Source organism: Triturus cristatus, chromosome 4_1 (assembly GCF_964204655.1).
Source record: "Triturus cristatus chromosome 4_1, aTriCri1.1, whole genome shotgun sequence".
NCBI classification, from domain to species: Eukaryota; Metazoa; Chordata; class Amphibia; order Caudata; family Salamandridae; genus Triturus; species Triturus cristatus.
In genome coordinates this window covers 973,593,787-973,617,659 of record NC_140585.1, presented here as the reverse complement: position 1 = coordinate 973,617,659, position 23,873 = coordinate 973,593,787, and the positions used below count along the sequence as shown (strand labels likewise).

The 23,873-nt window shown below is 44.0% G+C and overlaps 1 protein-coding gene across 5 annotated transcripts in view; it reads right to left on the bottom strand.

Annotated features, from left to right (window-relative positions):
• OSBPL8 (oxysterol binding protein like 8) overlaps positions 1-23,873 on the bottom strand; it is a 939,874-nt gene that overhangs the window by 250,149 nt on the left and 665,852 nt on the right. The gene's annotated exons all lie outside the window — the stretch shown is intronic.

Below are 23,873 nucleotides of genomic sequence, written 5' to 3'. Positions count from 1 at the left end.
CTTAAGAACTATTTTCATTCAACATTTACAAGAAGGAGTTACAATGATCTGCTCCTCACCTGGTGTTGGGGAAGTTTACGAACAAACTTTAAAAAGACACCAACTACAAGTCCTCTTCATTCTTGGAGTCTTGTCTACAAATTGAGCCTCAACGTAACTTGATCCAGTACAGAACATTTAACCATCCCTGACAGGTCAAGTTGCACCTATGCAACTTCACCATTGCAGGAGGTTCTCCCAAAATTTCCTGTTTCTCTCTTCTATACGATACACTCCCTATAACGTGGCTGTGTTTCCGCTTTGACTGCAGATTAGTTAGAGGGTGGAATGCACATCAGAGTTGATTAAATAGTGAGTCAGGCAAACATGGATTGACTTGGGAGCTCAACACCGACAGGTTCAATGTAAACAATTCAAGCACAAATCATCTTAACTTTTTTTCATATCTTTCAACTGCCCCACGTCATTAACACATTAGATGTGTGGGTCTACAAATTCCAGTAGTTTAAGAGTAGTTCTCAAAAACACAGGATGACTTTGAAATGGACCAGTCAACAGCTATGTGTCAACCATTTGACAGGATGGGTATTGATAAACAAAACTTGTTGCTTTTTTCAGTTTATATTCCTAGAAACAAAATGTACTATATCATATAGATTAAACAGAAAGTATCGCACAACCAATGAAGGGATGAATTGCGGACAGATGATGTGATGTTTTGTCAAGACTTGTGCAAAAACACATGCTTAAAGTGATACACAATGGATTAAGGAAGAATGATATGTCACACTACAAAAAAGTTATGCAATAAATAAAATAATGTTTTATCAAGAATGGTTTGGGAGTGCAGGAATGTAGATTCATTTTAATGGATGTTACCCTAATATTTGCACCAAAACCTTTTTTCTTTAAAGAAGCTTCTGTTTTTTAGGCATGCTGTTACAAGAACTGAATTTGAAAATCATTTTTGGACAAAACATTTTAAAACCCATGCCATTCGGATGGTTTGTATATATAAAGGTAAAATACCATCAAGGTTTTAAAACTGGTTGAGAAGGGGCATAGAGTAGGTATTGCCAGTAAGCAGGCTTTCACGTTTTCAACTGTGGCTAACAGGGTAGTGAGCTCTATGCACAAGTCCCCTCTTTACCATCAGGAGTAACCTAGCACCACTGACAATGGTACTGCAACCAGTGGATGGAAGACTGGGAATTAAAGGCGAGTGGAAAAATATATATATATATATATATTTGCAAAAGCAGGGGTTAAGACATTAATCCTGATTCATACATTATTCTTAAGTATTTAAGCCATCAAGATGAACATTTTTATTTTGCCTATTTGTTTTTATATCATGCTCAGATTACCCAAACGTGTTTTTTAAGTCCTATCCAATAAAGGGCGGGGTCACAATAGAGAAGAAAATTGGGGAAGTAGCTAGGGTAACATGAGGAACATATCACACAGTCAGTCGAAAGTTTTAAGCAGTCAGTTAAGAATGAGCTATCAGATAGCTAGAACATATGGAATTTATGACATTACAAATTCGGATTTGAGGCAGCAGTAGGGAGTTTCAAAGGAAGGGGCCTTGTACATGTGGGTAAGGCTCTAATGTTTGTAAAGCTCTTGGCGCTAATGAATGCCTGGGGCAAGAAGGAAGATATATCAATTGATAGATTAAGATGAAGTGTCAACCTTTAGCAAGAAATGAGGATCCAGAGGGAGAACCTGTCTGAGTGCTTGTACAGAAGTCTCTTCCACTGATAAAGCTTGCAACTCACTGATCATGCACATAGAAGTGATGGTAACTAAGAAACAACTTTCCAGGAAAGGAATTGCAGTGGGCAAGTAATGGAGCACAAACAGCAGACAAGCAAGTCCTGAAAGGACAATATTGTTATTTCAGGAAGATACAAGTGATAACCTAGGAGGAATTACCCTCTTAACCTACCATAAAAGCTTTAAATATTGGTAATTTGAAAGCAGTTTGACAACGTCTAGTTTGTCAATAGGCTGCTAGAGCTTCCAAATGGTTCTAATCAGGGAATATGGCAGCCCTGACTTTTGAAAGCAAAAGATAATATAGATTAAGGGAGGAGATATTTCCACTTCTTGTCGATTTCTTAGCTTCCTTCGAAATTTGCATCCTCAGGAAGTTGCAAATATCTGAAGCTGCCATATCGCAAAATTCAGCGATTTGATATCTGGGTGCTATAGCTGGCCATTGCATTGTACGAATAAGACTTGATGCATCTGTAACTTTTCATGAGGGTAAATGGACAGTTAGAACTTAGAAAGAACAGAGTCTGCCTTACCAATGTCGGCGTAAAGAGTGAGTGTCATGGATGCTTGTAACATTTTCCTGATCACAATGTAGTGGGGAAAAGGCATAAGCAAATGTGACAGAACAGATGATCCACAGACCATTCCCTATAGTGTGTTGCAAACAAATAGACTATTAGTGTGTGTGTGCCCCAATAGAGGAAGAACTGAATGTCAGCGGCGGCTCCTCCGTTAAGGCAGAGTAACGTTGCCCCACTGCTCTCTCAGCAGGGAAAACATGGAAAATAAAATGATAAAACAACAGATTTTATTTTCCTCACTGAGCCTAAAGCAGGGCTGGGCCCTCCTAATTGACAGCAGCAGGGAGGTAGAACGGTGGGCATTGCTGCAAGTGCGCATGTCGGTTTGGCAAGCCATCTTAGGACGGCCAAACCAACATGCATACTTAGATCTCTTCCCAGAGAACAGAGACAATCTCCCAGGGCCTGACTGAGCGTCAAAACACACCGCTCAGACTAATCCCAGCACCGCTGTCATTTTGGGTATTACTAGCATGAGAGCAGCGTCTGGGTTGGTGTAGGGAGTCTGGGAGCCTATGCATGGAGCGCTGAGAGAAGCAGAGGAACAGACGAGCACCGGCGGCCACCAGGTAAGTGCTATTTTACTTTTTTCTCCCCCGCGCTGCCCCCCCACTTTTATTTCACAGCAGCCGCCACTGCTGAATGTGCACCTGATCCTCCTGAGGAAATCGGAAAAGCTGTCATCTACCCGCATTAGATGCTTCGCCAGCAAGAGAACCTGATTGCATATCACCCAATGCTAAATGTGTTGCTCTGCTCGAGACAGTGGAGGTGAGTGCATGCCCCCTTGCTTTTGCTGCCATATCGTCCATGTGAATGAAAATCATCTAGTGGTGATTCTAGAGGAGAACAGATCAATGGCCTATTTGAATGGCCAATAGCTCCAATAAACTTGAGGTGAAGGAGCTCTATTTTGCTGAACATTGACTGTATGGTGAGCTTTCATATACAAGTGCAACAGCCGAGCAGCTGTGTTGATGGTCACTTGCACTGAATCTGCCCATTTTGGGGGGGGGGGTGGGGGGGGGGGGGGGGCTACCACTGCAGTTTGTGCAGAACTGTAAGTGGTACCAACATAAGACCTTTCCAAATCCCAGTTGCTTGAGAAAATCAGCAATATAACCTGAAAGCAGATGCAGTCATAACATGGCATGTGGTACTACAACTACAGCACTGCAAGAGGCAGTCATCCCCAGTAACTTCATGATCATTCTCATTGTCGGAGGATACAACGTCGGGTAATGGGGAAGCAGCCTTTGAAATGCCAGCACTCTTCTCAGATTATGGTATGCCACTGAACCCTAAAGGGCGCTGGAGAGAAACAGCATGCTGGATGTAAGCAAGGCATTGCACTGGATTGTTCCCCTTTATGAAATAAAAATTTAGGTATGTAAACACATGTATTTGACTGTAATGTTTAAGGGCTGCCACAAACACCAGACATTTTGTGAACACTTTGGGGAGGTTGCCACAAGTAGCCACCGTGAACTGATGGTGGGTTGGATGAATGCGCAAGAGAAAATAGGCATCCGTGAAACAGTGTTGCCAAATAATACCCATGCTACAAAGAAGTATGATAGTTTGCATTGTAATCATTCAGCAGTCTGAAGAGGCATCCCACCTAACTAGTCTTCCCTCGCTTAGTCTTAATGTACACCACACAGACGCATTTCCCATAACCAGTACAGCTCCTTCCTTGCTAGTTCTGCACTACATAAATACATATTTCTCTGGCTTGAACAAAGGATGACCTAAGCCTTCACCTCACCAGTGCCAGATCCATTTTTCATTTGGTGCTGTGGGTCCATCAATTTTCGACATGACCAGTACTGGTTTACTACATCAGCACCAGGCTTTGGCCTTTTGTTTCCAGAACGTGGTGGTACTATCAGGTCAGTAAGATCAATTCTGACATGAAGCCATCATGAAACATTTGCCATTTGAATGAGTAACACAAGTGCAGAAGAATACTGTCATTGGCAAGTAAAGAGTATTTTATTACTGACATATGAGTTGGGGGAGGAAACACTAGCAACCGTAAAAAGAGCAGGTTCTAGCAGAGTACAAATGGGCTATGCTGAGTTCCAACATTCCTGCTACCCTCATCTACAATACATAATTGGAAGAGGTGGCTCAAAAATGAGGTCCTGGAGCCATTAAAATATTTGTGAATTTACACATGAAGACACAGGTATGAAATGATGACATGAAAAAGATTTATAGATCGCACATAAGTCCATGGGTGTCAAGGTGTTAATGAAGAGTCAAGATAGGGAGACTCGACAAGGAGGCTAACTTGGTGTTCAAGATAAAATGTATAACCTTATTATAGAGTAAAGAGCCAGGTTTTCACAGCCTTTCTAAAGAGTGTATGGATATTAATGGAGGTCATGTCATGGGAGAAAGAGTTCCAGCGCTTAGCTGCCGCAATAAAAGAGGCTCTGTCTCCCCACTTAGTTTTACAGAATCTGGGGACCACGACCAAATTACAGTCCGCCGAGTGAAGTTTCATAGTCGGAACATACCACTGAAACATGGTTCTAATTCCTTCTGGACCGGAGTTGTGTAGGGCATTGTGTACATTGCATAGTGCTTTAAACATAAGGCACTTTTTTATAGGTAGCCAGTGGAGTTTGAGTAATCCTCCTGACACTGACTAATGTTTGGGGACGTCTCAGGTCAGTCCCGCTGCTGCATTCTGTATCAATGGCAGCTTCATCGGTGCTGTCTTGTTAATTTTAAGGTAGAGTGATGCAATAGTCAAGTCTTGACGAGATCAGTGAGAGGACAACTTGTCTGCGTGCAGACAGAAGGATGAAAGGAAAGACCTTTCTCAGCATTCTGACGATCTAGACGCAGGTCACAACTGTGAGGCTGACTTAAGGGTTCAGCGCCAGATGATTTTCCAGGATTACTCCCAGATTTTTTGCGTAGGAGAGAGAAGAGTACCCAACATTTACGGCCACCAGTTGTAGTCCCATAAGGTCTGTTTACTTCCAAAGATCAGGACCTCTGATATTTCATCATAAAAAGTACAGGCAAAAAAAGAAGAGGTCCTTTCTGACATCTCTGGCATGCTCTATGATCCAGCAGAGGAAAATATAATTCCCTCACGAAGAAATAATAAGTTGTGCTATAGGGAGCCTGTCTTTGGATTTTGTCATTCTCGGTCCACCAAACGCATTTTGTATCCTATAATACAACGGACTGGATTACTGTATATTTCTTCCACAATCTGAAGACTTGGCAATACCGATTCACTTTGTTGAATTTTGTAGAGCAATTGTACTTTTTTTCCTATAAAACACTTTGTATGTATACTCAGACGTAGCTCTACTAAACAAGCATACTGTTACCTACTGTAACACATTGAGTCTGGGCTAATGACTTCATGCAACAGAGGAACCATTTCATGGAGTACCCCCATCAGGCACACTGCAGATTGTGCTTCAAATAAATTGGGGGGAGGGTGGTTACATTAATTTCCTTTAGTGACTCTTCCCTCTCCCATTTTTATCATGGATCAGGATACTGTGTCGATCCTCCCGGTGCTGTCTACGGCATGACTGGAGCCTCGCATGGTATAACACCATCTGCTCTTCAGTATCACAAATGGGGCACATCAAATGTAGTATGCAAATGTTACCGTCCCTGTTCTACCTCACTCAGCTTTCCCACCTACAACAACGTGGGCTGGTGGCAGCAAAGCACGCTCATTTCCCAAATTCTGATAACACTGTCCTCAAAATACTCATCCTTTCCTTCCTCCTACCCACACAGACCCTGTGAATTTCAAAAGAATTCCTATCAAGGTTCCCCACTAACAGAGGCTCCTTCACTGAAAAGAACTATGTACAATAATAGATCAACCAGATTTCTACTGTGATGGGTTCCCTCTGGTCCATTTTGACCTATCAGGCAGCTCATTTGGGAAGACACAAATAGCCTTCAATAATTACATGACAACTAAAAGTCAGTGGCCAAACAGTGGAGCACATTGTCCCAGCTCAGATGGAAAGCTGCCTCTGACCTCGAGAGCCAGAGTTAATTTTATGCTACGATTAGTCTGCAAGTTGCAACCTCAACCAGTGAAAGTACTCCCAAAACGGCCAAGGCTTGCCTCTGTGATTTGTTTGAAGAGTAAGCATATCGAACAACATATGCAGTAAAGAGTTTGGAACTAGACTACTTCTAAGGCACTGAACCAATAAGGTAGAATGACATTTGCAGAGGAGACTGAAGCACTCAATGTTTTCCATCATAAACTACACATACATAAAACTTTCTACATCGCTCTTGGACAGATTTGCCATTAAAGGTTACTAAAGGTGTCACTAATTATCTGTACTCTTTCTTATATCAATTGCTCCGAGGTACTTATGTCCATGTATTGGGAAGGCAATGTAGTAGTTGATCATCCTTCAAGGGGATTCATCCAGTAATGTTAGTCTTTACACATGCTCTCAAACGTCCTCCTTTAACAATATTGCAAGGTTTTTTTTGTTTTTTTTGTATTTTAACATGTCCTCTTTATTGAGTTTTTAATAACGACATGTACAAAGATCCGCGTATTGTTTTCTAAATGATGTTTCCTGTTATTCAAGTCTTCTAACATATCACCAAACCTAACCTGTCACATTGGTTAACGTCCATATTTCCTTGCTATCCACCCACACGCAGCTGGGGAACAAAGAACTGCTGCTCGTATTCTGCAGCACAAGAGCTCATTGGATCATCCAACAGTCTATTAACTACATAACCGGTAGACACATTTTCTGACTAATTGCTTACTTTATCAAATTTTCTTGTTAACATACATCATCCTACATTTCAATATTTTATTCTTAACAGTGGAAGATTCATAGCTCACAAACGTACATCATGAGACTACGGGAAGGCCTCTGATTAGATTTGATTAAGGGGGCCTCAATCCACTTACAAGTTTGCAAAACTGTCCGCTAGTGCCCTTGAGTCTCTCTATCACTACTATGCTCCAGAGTCTATGGCACCATAATTGGTGGGGGCCGAGGTCTGTCTCTGTCTGTCTGTGTCTCTCAGTCTGTCTGGTTCTGCCCGTCCGTCTGTCTGTCTGTCTGGTTCTGCCCGTCCGTCTGTCTGTCTGTCTGGTTCTGCCCGTCTGTCTGTCTGCCTGGTTCTGTCCGTCTGTCTGCCTGGGTCTGTCCATCTGTCTGCCTGGGTCTGTCCATCTGTCTGCCTGGGTCTGTCCATCTGTCTGCCTGGGTCTGTCCATCTATCTGCCTGGGTCTGTCCATCTGTCTGCCTGGGTCTGTCCATCTGTCTGCCTGGGTCTGTCCATCTGTCTGCCTGGGTCAGTCCATCTGTCTGCCTGGGTCAGTCCATCTGTCTGCCTGGTTCAGTCCATCTGTCTGCCTGGTTCAGTCCATCTGTCTGCCTGGTTCAGTCCATCTGTCTGCCTGGTTCAGTCCATCTGTCTGCCTGGTTCAGTCCATCTGTCCATCTGTCTGCCTGGTTCAGTCCATCTGTCTGCCTGGTTCAGTCCATCTGTCTGCCTGGTTCAGTCCATCTGTCTGCCTGGTTCAGTCCATCTGTCTGCCTGGTTCAGTCCATCTGTCTGCCTGGTTCTGTCCATCTGTCTGCCTGGTTCTGTCCATCTGTCTGCCTGGTTCTGTCCATCTGTCTGCCTGGTTCTGTCCATCTGTCTGCCTGGTTCTGTCCATCTGTCTGCCTGGTTCTGTCTGTCTCCGCCACAGTGGTCTTAGCTAATCCCGAGCAATTCCATATCAGTATCCGCTTTAGTTTGGTGTTTCAGCCTGGGGGACCGGAGAGTGAGTAAAACAAAGGACTAGTTGTAAAGTATGAGGTAGCCCAACCTAGTAAGATTACATTTTTTGTCAATCCGACCAGATGTGCCTAATGTCTCCTACTTCACATCCCCTCCAATCCAACCCACTAGCTTGAGGGTAGTATTTGTCCAATTTCATTGGGCAAACATAACATTAATAAATTACTTTGTAATAGGCTTTTTTTTTTTTTTTTTAACTGCACTGCTATGGGAGTTTCTGTTGGTATCTTGCCATAAGGTAAGGGGTGTCAATATTTCTATTTCGCCTATGTGCAAATTGTGTTCAAATGAGCTTTGAAAGGTGAGGAAGGTTGTGGGGAAGAGTTGAGCAGTATATTGTATTAGACAGTGATCCGCATGTCCAGCTGTTTTTGCACATTTTTCAGAGTTAGTTCGTGGATGGCTGCTGCTTTAATTGTTGGACTGATGACCCAATGGCTTAACTGGGTGTAAAGGTAGCATTTAGTTTCATCTATATGAATTTTGATTTTACAGGATTCCAAGGTCCGCGCTTCCGGACAGTGGAACATGTCTGATATGGTTAAGCAAGCCCCCAGTTTCTATTTTTTGAATGGTCTCAATTCCAGGGTTTAAGCTTTACAGATTCACGCAAGATTACACAACATCCACACACTGCAGCTGAAAGAGAGAGAGATAGTGCTTGAGAGGGGCTGGCACTTACAGCTGAATAATGAGAGATGAGACACCGTTAGAATCACAAACCAAGTGCAACATCAGGTGGATTCTACAGATTCAGAATCCCACACCAGTGCTTGAGCAGACAGCTGAAACATAGCCCTGAACAGCTCAAGCCTACAGCAACTGCATCAAACACCCACAATCATTCTGCAGCGAGAGTACGACAAAACATGGCACATGGTCTGCAGAGGAGAAGCAGGGGAACCTTCGCCCTTCAAACAAGCTCAAAGTTTTCTATGCTAGTATTCTGGTAGTACTACTCACGCAGCAAGCAATTTGATTGCACAGTAAATTTCACTTGCACAAAAAGAAAAGATCACTTGACAAACATCTGTGCTGAGAGGTAGGCGCCTCAAAGTGAAGGGTAGTTTTGTATTTACGGGGGTTTCTGATGAATGTTACAACATTTAGCCTCCTTTCGTTTACTTGTTCTGTGGTTGGGTTATTTCAAGCGACTAGATTATCGAGTGACAAGTGTGGCTTATTTTTTATTCCATCTGCCAGAAAAAAAGTGATTACTATTGTTTTATTTGTATCAGAGCGCCACGTAGGACGTTTGTAGTGGATCCATTGCTTTTAAGTAAGCCATGTACTCACCCACTGATGTATACTTTTTTTGTTTAGAAAACGAAAAGCATCTGTTATTTTTTTTTATTTTTTTAATGCAGCTCTGTATAAAAAAAAACGTGGCTCTACTAGGATTACACCCCATTGTATACCTTGGGCCTGAGAAGCAGCGCTATTTTTGTTCACTAAGTGCACCTCTCTTTTGCATTAATTGGGATTTATTTTCTATAGTTAACTTTTTTATTTTGCCAAGTCTTCTTTTCTCATTTTGCACTCATGTTCACTTTTGTTTTTGCTGGTGGGCGCAGTCTCACTAACATTACCACTAAATTAAATACACGAACACTGTTACAGTAACATCAGTTAGAGGACCAAATATGGCTAAAAGGCGGTAGTCGTCAACGCTCAAGCCGTACAGTGTTTCCTCTCCCACACCGCTAGGGACTCAGAATCCCAGGAGTCTTTGCTTCGCGACATCACGCTTAAAAAGCGCTTGCATCCCTGCAGCCGGCGTAGCCACCAAAGCTCAAGCCGTGCAGTGCTTCCTCTCTTGCAGCGCTATGGACTCAAAATCCCAGGAGCCTTTGCTTCGCCACATCGCGCTTAAAAAGCGTTCTCAGCGCCACGGGACGCGCCCGGGCCAATTGGCTGTGTGACCAGGCCCGAATTACTATGTAAGTGGTGTCACTCGGTTTCCAATAACTAGCTCCCCACCTGCGACTGTAGGTCAGTCCCAGGGCCCGTCCCAGGGTGTGAAAGCTCAAAAGGATGTGGGTTTTTAATGCCCTGGTCCTCAAACGAGATAATCTCCCTTGAATCTGGGATAATTTAAGTTGAAGAGGGGTCAGCAAAGTGGGTGATTTTAACATACATCTCTGTAAGCACAGTCTGGTCTGGAAGACCTGATTGGAAATCCGATCTATCATTTTGCCCACAATGAATACAGAAATAGCCTAAATAGAATGCTATACACCGGGAACATTGTAATAGCCTGAACTCACTAACAGGCCATCCAGGGAAAACCTTCCGACAAAATGGTTATGAATCTACTATTGATTTTATTTTAGCTACTATTCCTTTTAATAATAAGGTTACTCACGTAGATATCCCATTTACAAGTTTTAGGTTTAAATCTTTTTATTGGTTTGAAAGAATAGAAGGACAAAACAAGTTGCATCGAGCAATACTGCCCAGCTTGTGGGCCATAAGCAATCAAAACGCTACAAAGTGCATCAAGAACAATTAAGAAAAACAACCCAACCTCCCCCTTCCCTCTTGTCACACACCCTTCCCCTCGCCCCTGTTGCTACTAAGGAAGAATCTAAGCCTGACAACTAGCAAATTAGCGGTCCTGAGACTGATTGGTATCTTGCGATAGTGCAGAGAGGCGCAGTAGGCGCATGTACCTAGGGCAGGCAAGTTCACGAAATTCGGAGCATAGGAGGGCGATGAAAGGGCGCCACAATTCTGCAAAAGAAGCTCTCACCCTGGAGAGAGAAAGAGATACACTCCATACCCAGCACGTACCACAACCTGTGCAGCCACCCCTGCATCGAATGTGCCCTGAGCCCCATATTGACAATATATTCTGTAGTGCAGCCCCCAGGGCTATACCCATTTGCCTCCCCTTGTGGGATTTGAGGGGAAATGTAAGTCTATCAGAGACGCCTCTGGGGACTTCAGCGTGGCGATGATATCATCAGTGTACAGGCTAATGGTGTGCCTCTCCTTTCCAAAAAGAACCCCGCTGATCTGCCCAAACCCACTGGGCAAGCGGCCCATAGAGAGGCCAAACAGGAGTGGGGAGAGCGGGCAGCCCTGCCGCGTGCCTCTAGCAATCGGGAAGAGGTCAGACGTGAAGCCATTCACTCGAGCAGTGGCCGAGGGGTGGCTATATCCGCTGAGCACCCATCTGCGAAATAGACACCATATCCCAAACTGCTCCAAAGTGGTCTCTAAGAAGGGCCAGTGTACCCTGTCGAACACCTTTTCAGCGTCGACAGATAGCGCAACCCGTTCCACTGGTTGGCGGTGCGCCTTGTCCAGGAGGTGGAGCAGCCTCCTGGTGTTATCGCTGCACTGTCTTGTCGCCACAAATCCAACCTGATCTGGCTCTATTAGTCTAGGCATCAACGAGCCCAGCCTGGCCGCCAATATCCCGGTAAAGATCTTAAGATCGATGCTCAACAGGGAGATAGGCCTGTATGGGGCACAGTGCCTACCAACCTTGCGAAGCTTTGGCAAGACTACCACTGATGCCATGAGCATCGTAGGAGGCATGTCTGAGGTGTCTCCGATTAGTAGCGTAGCCAGCGGGTCATGGGCCATAGTGCACTCTACTACTCACTCTACACTACACTCTACTACTCATTCTACACTCTACTACTCTTTCTCTACTACTCTTTCTCTAGTACTCTCTAGTACTCTCTACTACTCACTCTACCACACTCTATTCCTCACTCTACCACACTCTATTCCTCACTCTCCACTACTCACTCTACTACTCACTCTCTACTACTCACTCCCTACCTCTCTCTCTACTACTCTCTACCTCTCTCTCTACTACTCTCTACCTCTCTCTCTCTACTACTCTCTACCTCTACACATCTCTACCTCTCTCTCTGCCTCTACCCCTCTACCTCTACACCTCTCTATATCTCTACCCCTCTACCTCTCTACATCTCTACCTACCTCCCTCTACCTCTACCCGCCTCTCTCTACCTCCCTACCTCTCTCTACTACTTTCTACTCTCTACCTCTCTCTCCTACTCTCTACCTTACCTCTCTCTACCTCTCTACGCGCACACATATATATAAATGCATTTATATTTATGTATGTGTGTGTACATATATATATATAAAAATATATCTATAAACACACACATATATATATATATACACACACACACATCGGCACATCTATATAAATACAAATATAAATGCATGCATACATATACATATATGCATACATATGCATGTTATGTACATGAAAGTTTGAAAAACACTAATAAAAGCAAAGCTAAAAAGCCACCTAATTACAAACAGAATTGCTTTAACAAACGAGGGCGAGACCTATTGCATTTTCAATGCTTGTTTGTGATGGCACTCATTTCATGATCATTATTAGGAAGCTATGCCTGCTGCACAGAATTGAATCCCACCGCGCTCTGCGATTTCCTTATATCTGGTTCTTGAAAGAAAGGGAGAAACTATTGCTGGTATAGACAAAAGGTTTGGTTCACTGCTCCCATTGAAATAAGAAAGACAATACCAATCAGCTGGTGATATTGCTCAATGACTTAAACGTGCAATATTTAAATGCATGTGTAACCAGAAAGGCCCTGGTTTAAAGTACAGCAAGGGCAATTCGCTAAGGGTGGGCGGAATTTGCGAAATTGACTTTTGCAAATTATCGCGAAATTGCGCAAAATCTCCGCGAGCATGCAAAACTTTCACGAAGACGCGGAGATTGCTTTTCTCTCCCGTTCGCGATGTGTTTTTGCGTGCTCGCGGGAAAATATATCTCCAACTTGCCCATGCGGTCGCTAATGGGCGCAGCCATCTTGCTCGCGATGCTTATTTCCAGTTCGCGATCCCAATGATGTGTTCGCGATCGCAAACTCTCACAGGAATAGCGCGACCGGCTACCAACAATCCAACATCTTGTGGCGCGCGCGAACAGATAGGAAAACTCGTCGGCGAATGCAGGTACCCGGTAAGTCGCGACCACGCGCGCGAGAATGCATTTTTAAAGCGCGAACAAGAAAATACTTCCGTTTCGCGGCAGGTTGCGAAAGTTTTGACATTTTCGCGCTCTCCACAGAACGCGAAAATGTCAAAATATCGCAAATTCCACGAGCGGAACGAAATTTACCGCCCAGGCCTACAATTCACACTGTTCTGCTTCAATGGCCACTAATCAACTATCATTTGAGCGCATGTAGCACTTGTTACAGCACTACCAAAGGCAAATAGTTCAGCGGTGTGCAACCATATAAAAACATGTATTCTTAGTAACACTTACAACAAAGGTAGGTTGGAAACAGGGATATACGACCTTTAACTAGCTCTCACCATTACCGACATCGGCAACTGATGTACAAGTGTCATCAGAGTTCATCAACCAGATGAACAAAGTCTACTTGGGTGGGATCAGATCGCAGAACTCACCTTTACAAACTAAATGGAAACTACGGTGTGTACTTGTGTGTGCTAACTGGTTACAAAGCCATATTAGTGATTCTAGTGGTCATGAATTTTTGCACTGGGGCAGGTTGAAGCATGAATTACAAATAGGCGTTCAGTGAGCGATTTTTAAAAAGGTTATAAATCCAAGAGGATGGTGTTTTAGGCTCACAACTGAGTGCAGAACCGATTAAGTCAAATTTAGGAGAGCAACCCACTGACAGAAGCCACAAGCCTATAAGACTACTCAAACAGCACTAACAGATCAAGGGCACTCAAAACGAGTACAAAAAAACAACACTAATGCAATTCTGTGCTGACCATCCTGATAAATTTGCTAATAAACTAAGGCGGAAAAAAAACGCAGCTTGCTTACAAACGCACTAGTAAATTGTGTTTCACCGACTAACCAAGCGTGGATATTTCCAATGCAGATAATAAAAACGAGATTTGAAATAGAATGCATGGTGGTTTGGCGTGTCTCACAACTGTCATTTTCCATTTTTACACACTAAAAAACAGACCGAGCACTAAATAAAATATGCAATTGTTGCATGATTCACAGGACGTTAGGGAGCAAGGATGAGGGAACTGATCAGAACTATTACTAGATCAGTTTGTCCCCTTCAATCACGGTTACGTTTTTTTAAATTTGCAATTAGTTCTCGAAAACATTGCCCTTTGGATTAGGACATACAGCAGCTAATCAAAACATAAATAACCATCTGAAAACAATTATGTTTATGCGATGAACAGAAGGTGCACTAATTGTCGCCATCAATTTCCCAAGAGTAATAAGACGTGATTTCAAACACAGAGTAAATCTGTGCTCTTCTAAGCAATAAAACATGGAAGACACTGGGGAATTGGGAAACAAGCGAACATAACACTAGATTTACGGATGTTATAGACGATGCAACAACTATCAGAAAAAACGTTAAGGAGATACTCACGAGGGCTGCATTTTTACAAAATAGTTCCATTTTAAACGGACAAAAAGCACACCAAAAACGCTGCAGTTAAACTTCCCCAGATTCTATTAAGGTGCTTACCTGTAGGGGGGCGTGGTTTGGACGCCGAGAGAGACGGCGGCTCGGTGATTCTCTCTGCCCGTGCGTACATCGTATAAGGACGGAGGAACGGGTCTCACCGCTCCTACAACACTACAAACAGGGATATCAGTTACCGGAATGTGAGGGGGCTTCCGAGGAGAAATTTGGAGGTTTTTTGCTGCAGGGAAGCGGTTCTATCGCCGCTTCGAGTGTTCAGCCTGATGACTGCGAGGAGTACGGCAGGAAATGGGACCGCGTGACTGCCGGTGTGTTGGCGGCCGGATCGGAGCCTGAAGGAATCGGTTCTGTTTGCGGATCGAGGCGGTGACACGCTGGTATGTGGAGGGGAGCGCGAATGAGTTGGTGCGGATGAACTGCTTGAAGCGGAAAGGAGTCGTTGGCGCCTATCGCGCGGGCAAGATGGCGGCACCCGCTCCATAGACTGGGAACCCTTGGGCTGCTACAACGACGCATGTGGGGTAAACGGAGATGTTTGAGGACCCGGCTTCATGGGAATGATGACTGTTTTCTGGATCATGTCCTGGAAGGTCTAGATGCCAGATTTACAGCCGTGTCTCGCTCTCATCAGTACGGCTGGTGCTACGCTACACGTGCAGTGGTGAAATGTCGGTGTATGGGCGAGACGGTGAAAGACTGCTCCTTCCAAGGTAGACCCAAGCTAGCGCGACGGAGCCTGAACTACCACCTGCAGTAAGGCCAGCTTTCCTAGTTCTGCTACATCAGAGCCTGTGTCTGGGGGTGCAGAGCTGCGAATGATAGCGACGCTACGCTGCGAGGGGTCAGTCTTCCATTCTGCTTCCTTGTGATTTTACCTGCACATCCTTTGCCTTGGTACACGGTCCTCCCATGTGACGAAGTGGCCTACCCTTGCAAACTGCGTGCTCCCTTCCGGCGATCCACCGATCGCATGGGTAGCGGTCGGGGAGGTGCCAGGGGTTACGTTTATGTTACCACGTGTGGCAGACTTATTAGATTTCTGCACGTTTAACCGATTTGGCTACTACTAGTTGGCAGAGGGGACGGTGATCGTAAGGCACTCTACAAGTGTAAGCTGAAGCTCAGGAGGACAGTGGGGTCCGACCTCAGAATCTGCACGACTGGCAACCATGGCTGATAGTAAGGACTCTGTGAAAAGCATGAAGAGGCTCAAATCTGACCAGTCGAATCCAAGTTCACCCAGCAAGGGAGGGAAAACCAATCCGGACCCGATGGACCTGATACTTAATAAACTGGATGAAGTAAGGGAGCTGCCTAAAGCGACCAAAGACGAGGTAGCGGCGATTAGGCAAGATAATCGCGAAACCAATGCAAAATTGTTGGAAGCAGAGTCGAGGATTAGCAGCCTCGAGGATCTAGAAGTAAAATCGGGTGCAGCCATCAAGCGCCTATGCATAACCACGGATCAATCTATGCGGAAACTGGCGGAGTTGGAGGACAGAAACAGACGGGGAAACCTCCGTATTTTTGGTCTTCCGGAAGGATCGGAGGATCAGCATGGGAGCTGTGTGGCCTTCCTGGAGTCTTGGTTCACCCAGGCTACTAACCTGTCCTTTCACCATCCTCTGGAGTTTGATAGGGCCCATAGAGTGCCAGGCAGGATAAGTAAAAATCAAAAAGGTCCTAGAGCTATTGTGTGTAAGCCTCTGCGTTATCAACATGTAGAGCAAATTCTTGGCTTCATGCGGAAAAACAACCATATTTTATGGAAATCGGTCAAAATTTACATCTCACAGGACTACAGTAAAGAGACGGTGGAAGTTAGGAAGGCGTTCCTGGCACTTCGACCGCTACTAAAGAAAAGGGGCTTCCAATTTGGGTTTGCAGGTCCTGCAAAATATCGTGTGATGGTCCATGGCTCTCCGCACCTTTTTTCAGATCCCCTGAAACTGAAACGCATGCTCGATGGGCCGGAAGACTTGGACATGGAAACAAGTACCTCTATGGGTGCAGTAGAGCAGGCCTCGGCCTCAGGTTATAAGTGATAGTTCCCTGTTCTCTTTAGCCATTCATAATTCTATATGAGCTCCTTCTACTTAAGGTGGAAGGTTATCAACAGCACGACTCTCTGCTTCAAGACAATCTCCAAGGAAAGTTCTGTTGGCTGTAGGCAGTTGTTCCTGGTACTTGGTTATATAGTAGGTTTTAGTTAATGCCTCTCGACCTCATGGGTGTCAGTTCACTTGGCCAAGAATGCTAATGGTCATGCACCACATGCTTCACATATGGGGGTATGTAGAGAACGTTGATGGCGTGCTGTTGCTTGGTTGCTGGTCCCAGACCGGCTGAAGAGGTCCCTGAAGGATGTACTGTTGATGCAGGTTGTTTGTTATTGCAGTAGGTAGAAGCATGCCTCAGTTCGACTGGGTTAGTTCCTCTGTTCCATGGTTTTCATCATTCTGTTATGGTCATGCACGGGGGGATTACGACGCATTCTCTTTCCAGTCACCATGCCTACAACGTACAGTTGGGGTGGGGAGGGTGGGGGGTTGTGGGTTTTTTGGGTAGGGTTATGTGTTTTTTGTTCTTTGCTTTTGTTTTCTCTGGCTTACATGGTCTTCATCTCCTTAATGCTCATGGGTGAGGGTGGTGCTGGGCTCTATGACGGCTCTAGCTGTGCTTACATTGTGGATTATATAAGTATCGATATGTTGATGCAACCTCCTGATGCCAAATAGCTCAATTAGCTCTCCGTTGGGAGTATGCAATATGGACAGATTGAAGATATTATCCTTTAACGTTAAAGGTCTGAACCAGCCCGTCAAGAGACAGAAGATTTTAGATTATGTTAAGAGACTGAGGGGTGATATTGTTTTACTTCAGGAGACGAAGCTTGAGGCTAAGCAGTTTTACCACCTGAGGAATACATTTTATAATGAGGTTGTGGGTGCTGAGGCTGCAAACAAAAAGAATGGTATTCGGATACTTGTTGCGAGGAAATCTAAGGTAGAGATCTTGTCCTCTAAAGCGAGTGTAGACGGTAGGTGGGTCACGGCCAAAATGAGTAGGGATAATACAGAGTTCTATGTTACTAACATATATGCCCCCAACACTAGCGACTTAGTTTTTTGGAACAAGCTGAATAAACACCTTGAAACTATTCCGGATAATGCGGTGCATATATTAGCTGGGGATTTCAATCTTCCAATGGATGCGACTTTAGATAGAGACTCACACTGTCCCTTCAAATCAAACAAGTCACATAAAGCTTTCCTTAGTTTGTGTCAACGCTTCAACTTGGTGGATACATGGAGGCTCCAAAATCCCACTGGGAGGGATTATACTTTTTACTCTTCTCCACATGACTCGTATTCCCGGATTGACTTTATCCTCATAACACAGAATGGCGTCCCTAGATTAGAATCTACCTCCATTGAACCTCGTGTATTGTCTGATCACTCGTGCATCTCCTTATCAATTGCTAACGTCAAACCATCCTCTCGTCAGATATCTTGGCGTTTGAATCATGAAATCCTTAAAAGGGATAAGCACCGGTCCACAATACATGAGGCGATCTCTTCCAACCTTCAGATTAATAAACAGGGGGACACGTCCGATCTCATTAGGTGGGATGCCTTGAAAAGTACCATAAGGGGAGTATGTATTAAGATTAGGTCAGCAATGAACAAAACTTACAATGCGAAGTTGGAGGCCTTGGAGACAGAGGTTAGGAATCTAGAGATTAGACACTTAAAGGATAGGGATGACATGTCTCTTGCTGCGTTGGCAAATAAAAATATGAGTATAATAAAATAGTTAGCGAGAGAGCGGGAGTCTGGCTTGATAAGGGTAGGCGTTTTAAGCTTTGTGAGTCTAATAAGGCAGGCAAATCCCTTGCCTCATATTTGAAGTTCAAGGTTCAGAAGAATTCTATTAGTGTCATTAAGGATGCATTGGGGTATTCGCATTCAGACCCAGACAAAATAACAGAGGTGTTCAGAGTATTCTACGAGGACCTGTATGCAAAGAATAAGGCGGTGGAGGAATCCAGGATTAAGGAGTACTTAGACGAGTGCGATCTCCCACAGCTCTCTGTTGAAGACCAGGTCAGTCTCAATGGTCCAATTAGCACTTCAGAGGTAGAGACTGCAATTAAAAGTCTAAAAATAGGGAAAGCCCCAGGCCCTGATGGGTTCACGGCGAAATTTTATAAAACCTTCCCCTCCCTTTTGGTCGAACCCCTCCTGCAGTTATTTCAAGATATTAATAAATCTGGTGAGGTTAGAGGCACTCTAGCAGAGGCAATAATTGCTGTACTTCCTAAAGATGGGAAAGAACCCTCGCTACCGAAAAATTACAGGCCAATTTCACTGATTAACATAGATTGCAAGCTCTTGGCTATGATACTCTCCGCTCGCCTCCAGAGGGTTCTTCCCCAGTTGATCCACCCATCCCAAGCAGGCTTCCTTAAAAACCGGTTGTCCAGTGACAATACAAGGATTTTTGCGTATGTATTAGAAAAAGCGAAACTCCTAGGCACACCAACTGCAGCAATAACACTAGATGCTGAAAAAGCATTTGATAAGGTTGATTGGTCCTTCCTCCAAGCAGTCCTCCGTAGATTCAACCTAGGGGAATCATTCACTAGACTGGTAATGTCCCTATATTGCTGCCCTTCAGCAAGAGTTAGGGCCGGTGGCTCTTTTTCCTCCTCATTTTGTTTAAAGCAAGGTACGCGACAGGGTTGTCCCCTGTCTCCCTCACTGTTCTTGCTGGCAATTGAACCGTTCTTATATCATATAAGGAATGATCCAAAGATAGCTGGTATACCGTTTGGAGATTGCACTGTTAAATTAACTGCTTACGCGGATGATGTGCTTATTGTGTCAGAAAGAGCGGATGAGGCCATTCCTGCACTCATGACTGATATTGAGGACTTCTCCAGAGTTTCTGGGTATAAACTCAATAAAGACAAAACGGAGGTCAAACTTCTGAACAATGTTGGGGATAAAGGGATTATCGGGGACTCCGGTCTTACATAGCAGCCTCGGTGTTTTAAATACCTTGGGCTAGATTTTGATAAAGATTTGATCTCTACACTGAGAGTAAATGAAGACTTGACCCTTAAAAAGATTTCTACATTACTGGAGGGTTGGTCTCCAAAGTTTCTCTCCTGGTGTGGCAGAGCGGAGACGCTTAAAATGATGTCGACTCCGCTGGTCAACTATCTGGCCAGCATGCTTCCTATGACGTTCTCTAATGCTTTTGTTACTAAGGTGGACCAACTGTTTGGAAATTTTCTGTGGCAGGGCAAGAAAGCCAGAGTCTCACTGAAGAAGCTGCAATTAGCAAAAGATAAAGGTGGCCTGGGTCTACCCTCCTTCAGGAGCTATCAGACAGCGTTTCTGTGCAAACAGGGTGCTCAGTGGTTGATGAAATCCCCTGCTTATACACCGCTATGGATTAATATTGAGGAGGCGCTAGTAGATCACGCGCCTTTGGAGGCCCTTCTCACGATGGACCTGTCACATCTACCGCACTCCAAATATATCATGCTGAATACTAGACGGGCTTTGCTTAGACTCGACCAAGCACATAAAACAAAGTTGACATTCGCTAGGTCATCGTTTATGTCCCTGTGGAGAAATGCCCATCTCAAATATAATGGTAGTAGACTATTCTGGGAGTCTTGGTCCAAGAAGGGCATTAATTTGGTGAAGGACTTGTATGATGATAAGGCTCCACTGCCGTTCTCGACCTTGCAACAGAGGTATGATCTTACCCCGATGGATTTTTATGACTTCCTAAAAATTAAAACGATGCTGACAGCGCGTAATTTCTCTCCTTACACTCCTTGGTTAATACTTCATATCCCACGTCTTATGTACGCTGGCCACTTCGTGTCAAGGGTGTATAAAATGTTAATGCCTTTACACATGAAAAAACACAAAAGGGTGGAATCCATATGGGAGGCTGAGCCAAATCTAACAGGCATACCTTTTGACTGGGAGGTGATCCATAAGTTGGCCCTTACACACAAAGTCTCACCCATCCTATTCCAAACGAAATACATGCTCCTCAACAGGGCATTTTGGACGCCTGATAAGCTTTTCAAATGTAAATTAAGAGAGTCTCCTGTGTGTTGGAACTGTCAATCAGGCTCTGGTGATCTTGCACACATGCTATTTACCTGTCCTTCATTGGGGGATTACTGGGGGAAGATATTTGACTGCCTTTATCACGTATTCAAGATAAGGCCTGTACAGGAATTTGTATGTTATTCTAGGGGTGCTGGACCCACAAATAACAACAGACGAAGATCGCCAGCTGTTGGACTTAATGTTAACAATGGCATGCAAAGTGGTTCTTTGCAAATGGAAAAATGCGAATGAGGTGAGCTTTAAAAACTGGCAGGAGTGGTTATCTTTCCGGAGGGGTTCTAATAATCCGGCTCTGCAAGCTTCTACCTGGAGCCCTTCCAATAAAAGGCTTTGAAAATCACTAGACGCAGCCTCCTTTCACTACGAGCCACCTTGAGATGTATACTGTTGATGGGTCCCTCTGATCGGGGTTGGCTGGGAGTTAAGTCGCGCTTAACCTCTTGAACCCAGGGGCGCCGCGCCCACACATTGAGCATTGTATCTATATAGATGTACCTGTATATTGATGATGCGAGCCGGAGTGGATTTTCTGTATATCATTTGTTATTTATTTTCTATTTTTGTATTTGTATTTGCTGGACATAGACTACTTTGAACCTTTTGTACGGAAGAGTTATTGTATTGTCATTGTCACTTCAATAAAAATGATTTGAAATAAAAAAAAAAAAGGTGCTTACCTGTAAAATTAAAAAGCTGCTTTATTTCCATCATAATATTCGATAGTGGGTGGGCACAAATCGCCTACATCTATTTTACAGTGTGTGCGAGATTACTGTTTTCTCTATATTTTCACTAACATTTTGACAGGACCTAGCTGCGAGTCTCAAATGGACTACTCAACAACTGCACCAGTTTACCTCCTTGTTGTCAATTTCTACAGCTGCGGACATTCAAGAACGGCAAATTCCACACACAAGTGTTAGTAATTCACCTTGTGTAAATCTTTAATATTTCAGACACAAAATAAGCAAGCCTATGCGATATCCAAACATTATTACCGATGTATGCATCTAGTAAAATAACAGTGCTGAATACAATAAAAGTCCGGAATATTCGTGACTACATGATACTGTCTGAACATAACCACTAACTACACCAAACAATTTGTTCCAACCCATGCCCTATAACTATCATCTCGGAAGTGATCTCAAATTTGAATCCAAAAGGACACAGTTGTCAGTAAGGGGTTCAATACTGACAGCTCCAAGTAAGTTCTCTAATGGTTCTCTTGTTCCGGAACCAAGCAGCCGAGTATACAAATGACTGAGCTCAATGCTGTGGATGCAAAGTTTTCATGTGGCATACAGAAATACACCTCTGGATGGAACCCTCTGCAGAGGACCCAAGCGGGTTGTCTATTTATTCGCTTAGAAGGACCCTTAATGTGGAGAGTTTGAAGAAACTAGTGGTAAATATCCACTTTAGGTTTTGACAATCCAATCCCTCCGGAATGGTAAAGTGCCGATTCTTTCTTCTGGTTGGTGCTTCACCACTGCCCCTAACATGAACTTGGTACATTCTACTTACACTGTGCTCTCAGCAAAGACCGCACACTATTTGGTGGTGATGATAATAAACGTTTCTCATTTCAAACTGGAATCCTACTGGGATATGCACACAAGTATGTTGTAAGTCCGGAGAATACATCAGAATGGGATTTATTGGAGACAAGGTTCAAATCTCTACTTCAGCGGTCTCTTCAGGGTGCCACTGTGCTTTGATCTTTTAATTGAGAAGAGGAAATAACAGGAAGGACGTTTGCCACTCCTGTCCAACAGGAACACCGTCTTCACTGCTCCAGTGTTAAGCATCATATCTATTGTTGCAAAAGATGCATGTCTACGATATCCTTTGGTAGTGAGCAGGAAATGGAAGCTGAGCTCCCCTGTGAAAAAATGGTTCACATCCAGAAGACTTCAGTGATTTATCTCTAAAGACAAGGGGAAGGCATTGCCTGGTCACTGGAGTAGGCTGGGAGTAACTATAGAGGGTGTGGTTCCTTAGGAGACCATTATTGATACTTTGCGTTTTTTGAACTGACTCTGCGTGATGCAATGCTACATCAAATGCCAGGATGATACTCTAATGCCGAAATCAGGTGGTATCCAGTGAAACTAGCTGGCACTATGCATAAGGATTGTGCAGCACTTCAAAACCTGGCCACATCTATGCTCAAACTGCAAAAATGAATAGCACACCCACTTTACCTTTCGCTGCGACAGTCAAGTATTTGGGTAGCTAAAACAAAGATGAACAAAGGACATCTTGCAATTAGCTATGACTGGAGGCACATTAATAAGAACTTGTTCCATGTAGCTATTCTTCGGTAAGTCCTAGTCATGCTGTTACTGGCCTTTGAAGAGTACAACCTGCCGCTGATAGGGCATTGTTACAATTTCTGTAAATGAGGATGATTTCGGGAATAGAAGTACCTGCATGGGATTTCAATGGAAATATCCAGACCAGATGAGAGGTTTGGGAGATTGCAGATCTCTGCACATAAGGGTTTTTCCGAATATGAACGTCACGTAAAAAAACATCATGTAATGAAATCTTTAAATTATTCTATACATGTCCTGTAAAAGTGCTGGATTCGTGACTGAAGCCTGTTACCAAGACATAGAAGCAATCCTAGCTGTGGGTCAATCCTTCCTTGTCAATGCAAAGCACTGTGTCAGGCTGAGGGACCACTTGTTGTCGTCCATCCTCCTGATCCTCAGAGTTACTAGTGTATGTTCTTATTTTGAAGATCATCATCAAACTGCAAAAGGCACCTGATCTATCTGTCTTGTCATTCTTATGCACAAGGCACACTGGGGTCACTATACGCATGCTACAAGTTTTGACAGTCATGGCGCAACAGCAAATACGGCTGATGGTCACACGTTTACAGGAGGCCTTTTTTTAAGATGGACTGACTACTAACCATGTGAAGATATGTGCGTCTGTGCCTTCACGCAAGGAATTATTATTAACAGTGCCTGGGACAGGAGGGAAAGCATCTGCTTTATCTGTGGCCAAATAAACGGAGCAAAATGTACCGGTCTCTCTGGATGGGTTCAAG